This window comes from Bison bison, unplaced genomic scaffold, assembly GCF_000754665.1.
Source record: "Bison bison bison isolate TAMUID 2011002044 unplaced genomic scaffold, Bison_UMD1.0 scf7180017864376, whole genome shotgun sequence".
Classification (NCBI taxonomy): Eukaryota; Metazoa; Chordata; class Mammalia; order Artiodactyla; family Bovidae; genus Bison; species Bison bison.
The window spans coordinates 8801864-8806454 of record NW_011494948.1 but is presented as its reverse complement, the minus strand read 5'-3'; the positions used below and the strand labels follow the sequence as shown (position 1 = coordinate 8806454).

Sequence of the window (4591 nt, the reverse complement as noted above, 5' to 3'; positions counted from 1 at the left end):
TTCCCAAAGAAGGGCAATGCCAAAGAATGCTCAGACTACCACACAATTGCACTCATCTCACATGCTAGTAAAGTAATGCTCAAAATTCTCCAAGCCAGGCTTCAACAATGCGTGAACCGTGAACTTCCAGATGTTCAAGCTGGTTATAGAAAAGGCAGTGGAACCAGAGATCAAAATGCCAACATCCATTGGATCATCAAAAAAGCAAAAGAGTTTCAGAAAAACATCTATTTCTGCTTTATTGACTATGCCAAAGCCTTTGACTGTGTGGATCACAACAAACTGTGGAAAATTCTGAAAGAGATGGGAATACCAGACCACCTGACTGGCCTCTTGAGAAATCTGTATGCATGTCAGGAAGCAATAGTTAGAACTGGACATGGAACAACAGGCTGGTTCCAAATAGGAAAAGGAGTATGTCAAGGCTGTATACCATCACCCTGCTTATTTAACTTATATGCAGAGTACATCATAAGAAATGCTGGGCTGGATGAAGCACAAACTGGAATCAAGATTGCTGGGAGAAATATCAATCACTTCAGATATGCAGATGACACCACCCTTATGGCAGAAATTGAAGAACTAAAGAGCCTCTTGATGAAAGTGAAAGAGGGGAATGAAAAAGTTGGCTTAAAGCTCAATATTCAGAAAATGAAGATCATGGCATCAGGTCCCATCACTTCATGGGAAATAGATGGGAAAATAGTGGAAACAGTGGAAGACTTTATTTTTGGGGGCTCCAAAATCACTGCAGATGGTGATTGCAGCCATGAAATTAAAAGATGCTTACTCCTTGGAAGAAAAGTTATGACCAACCTAGACAGCATATTCAAAAGCAGAGACATTACTTTGCCAACAAAGATCTGTTTAGTCAAGGCTGTGGTTTTTCCGGTAGTCATGTATGGATGTGAGAGTTGGACTATAGAGAAAGCTGAGCGCCGAAGAATTGATGCTTTTGAACTGTCATGTTGTAGAAGACTCTTGAGAGTCCCTTGGACAGCAAGGAGATCCAACCAATCCATCCTAAAGGAAATCAGTCCTGAATATTCATTGGAAGGACTGATGTTGAAGCTGAAACTCCAATACTTTGGCCATCTGATGCAAAGAACTGACTCTTAGAAAAGACCCTAATGCTGGGAAATATTGAAGGCAGGAGGAGAAGGGAATGACAGAGGATAGGATGGTTGGATGGCATCACTGACTCAATGGACATGAGTTTGAGTAGGCTCCGAGAGTTGGTGATGGACAGGGAGGCCTGGCATGCTGCAGTCCATGGGGTCGCAAAGAGTCAGACACATCTGAGCACCTGAACTGAACTGAACTGAAAAGTCCTCAGGGGTTTCCAGGTTGTCTGAAAAATAGTCAGCATTCATTGCTTGATATGTAGCTTCTGCCAGAAGGAGATCCATTAAGGGACGCATTGGGGGGAAATAGTAAATATATGGAAAGTTACACATGATGTTAAGATGTACCACCTTGTATGACTGATTATAAGTTCTCCTGAGCCCTCTTTCTGAAGTAGTTCCTTCAACAGAAAATACAGCTCTGCTTGTGAAGTACAAATGGCTACAATAGTGTCTCCCCTTCATTTCAAATATATCTCCTCTTTGCTAGAGAAAATGCACACATCCTTTTCTAATGCTATTAAAATGAAAAACATTTAATATCAAAGCCAAAATCAAATCAAGTCTGAAGTTCAAAGTGCTGCTCTACCTTCAAACCACACTCTGATGTCCCTCTTCTGTAGGGCTGTGGATGGGTGGGTGGGAGTGATGGGTCCCTCCAATCAACAGTCACTGTCTTGTATTTGTCTATTTTTTTCTTCTTAAATGTCTTTACCACAGCCCATCATTAGAAGATGATGACTGCTCCTTTAAATGAATCTCAGTTCATAGAGTTTTATACAATGTAAGAATGAAGTGGTCTAGCAGGCAAAGGGAGGAAAATTGTGAAAATAATAAGTAATATTTATTGAACCCTACATATGAAGTGGGGCTTCCCAGGTGGTCAGTGGTAAAAGAATCTACCTGCCAATGCAGGAGGCGTGGGTTTGATACCTGGGTCAGGAATATACCCTGGAGTAGGAAATGGCAACCCACTTGCCTGGGAAATCCCATGGACAGAGGAACCTCGTGGGCTATGTACAGTCCACAGGGTCGAAAAAAGTCAGGTACAACTGAGCAGGAGCACATGCAGATATGGAGCAGACGTTGTGACAAGCCCCTCTCAGGCATGCATTGAGCATTTATAACTCCACTCTGAGGCAGTCACTATTCCCTTTAGAAAGCTGAGGGAGCTGAGGCAAAGAGCAGTGAAACAACTGACCCAGATCATAATGCTCGTAAGGAGCCGAGCAGGGTCCCAAGTAGACAAATCCCCACCATCAGGTGCCTTTTTAATCTTTGCAGCTGATTCTAAATACTTAATTTGTCCATTTGTTATTACAACAGTGATTACATAATTGTCATCCAAAATGGGACCATTTTGAAAATGAAAGTGGTCAAACAGTATGCCAGGACAACAAGCATAAATGGCGACCATTCCAGGGAAATTAGATGAGTATTCAACTTAATTATTAAGAACTTGGAACATTATTTTCTGTCGGAACAATGTCACACACGGGAATTAAGATTCCAGGCCAGTCCATTCTTCTCCTTTCTTTTAACGTTTTCCTTCATAGACCCCAGGACACAGTTATTTCACAATAAAATATTAAAGTCAAATGCTCCATGCACCATAAATACAGAATTACTTCCCTTCCTAAAAACTCCTATTTTAGCAGAGTTTTTCTAATGTACTAGGTATATATGCTGATTAAAAAAATATTCTTCAATAATGTTTTTTTAATTTAAAGTTACAAAATAATATACACAAATATTTGATCATTTGGGTAAAACAAAAGGATTTTTATATATTTGCATTGCATATATATGCATATGTATATGTGTGTTTATACCTAGGTATGCTTCTCCATGCAGAATATGTCTCTAGATGATGCTCACAAGAAATGTTTAGTAATTGTTCCATCATCAAGGAAATGAATCCTGGAATCTGGGGTGAAAGGGAGACTTGTTTACACAGTATATTTATTTGTTCAGATTGAATTTTTTGCCACCAGTGCATATTCTTTTTCAAGATAAATAAACTAGATAAATAAATACCTCCCATTAAGTGAAATTGTATCATAGCCAATAAGAAAGCAATCTGATTAAAGTAATTGGCAGTGATTTTTGAATGACTAATAACTTTATCTCTTTTTATAAACCGACATTTTTAGAAAGGGATGCCTGGGAACCAAAGTGAATCTTTAATTGGTAGAATTTTAAGAGGGGAGTGAAGAAATTCACAGAATAATCAACCATGCAGGAAAAAGTGTCAAGTTGGTGCCAGTCTTCCTATTTTCTTCTTTTTCTCCAATTATGAACCCACAAATTTTCTAAAATGTTCACCTTTTTATAATGTAGGAAATTTAAGCTCCAGTAGTATGGGGAAGAAAAAGATTGCAGAAGATGCAATCATTTCTCAATATAATTTCTAGACAAGAAACTATTTGCTAAATTTGAAGGCTCAAGAGTAATGGAATTTTCTGCTCCTTAGCTATGTACCCCCAAACTTATGTAGCTTAAACTTCACTAATAGTGGAGAAACAGATCAGAGATGTATAAAAGAATTCAATTTGGCCATGTGCACTGAGACAATTCAATGCAAAATTGGGTTGTTAAGCTAATGCCTTAAGCACCATATAATTCAAACAGAAGCATCAGTAATTCTTAGATTATACTGGCATTAAGGATATTTTATATGAGTATGATAGAAACCTCAAGTTTCACATCTAATACCTGCTCGTCCCTTATTACCGTAATAGAATCCTGATTTCATTTAGGAGAGTAATGTTTCTTCCTAAAAGACCACATCTCCTAGGTTCCCTTGAACCTAGGTACAGCCTTGTGACAAAGGTTTGGCCACTGAATTGTAAGTGGAAATGTTCCGATGTGCTTCTGTGGAAGCTCCTTAAAGGGAATTAATCAGGGTAGGAGGGCTTTCCTTTTTGCCTTACCCTTTCCTCTTTCTTTTCTTTTCTTTTTTTTTTTACAGCTGTGACCTCGAGGTTTAATTAAATACTGTCACGTATGTGTAAGGACTTCTGTACATGGCATTTCCAGTGGCAGTCATAGGATTTCAACGCAAACCGTGGCCTTGTAGCATGGCGGCCACCACTCCATGAGCAGCTGACACGGGGGCAGCTGGCTGTCAGGCAGGGGGCGCGGGCTCGTGGAGCTCCTCCTCCCGGCCCCGGGGCACCCGCGGCAGTCTGTCCGCCCTTCCGGCTACGGCCCCTCCTGGCCGGTCCTCTCCACGCCTTCCCTGAGGTTCTGCTGGCAGACAAGTGAGCCCTGAGGGCCTGGGGCCCTCTTCGGGAACCCCAGGCTGCCGCCGCCTCCTCCGTGTGGCTGGCTGCGCTGCGGGGCCTCGGAGCTCGCTGTGGCCTCAGAGCTCGTTGTGGCGGGCCCTGGAGATGCGGCTGGACAGGTCCAGCATGTGCTTCTTCACCTTGTAGCCCAGCTCCTTGGTCTTCTCCTCCAGCATGGCG

At 41.5% G+C, this 4591-nt stretch overlaps 1 pseudogene across 1 annotated transcript in view; it reads right to left on the bottom strand.

Annotated features, from left to right (window-relative positions):
- Positions 1–4251: 4251 nt before the first annotated feature.
- Positions 4252–4591, bottom strand: part of LOC105000981 — a 59422-nt pseudogene continuing 59082 nt past the window's right edge. Inside the window, exon 6 of the transcript XR_826805.1 lies at positions 4252–4480. The product of XR_826805.1 is annotated as an alpha-2-macroglobulin receptor-associated protein pseudogene (transcript). The remainder of the gene's footprint in view (positions 4481–4591) is intronic.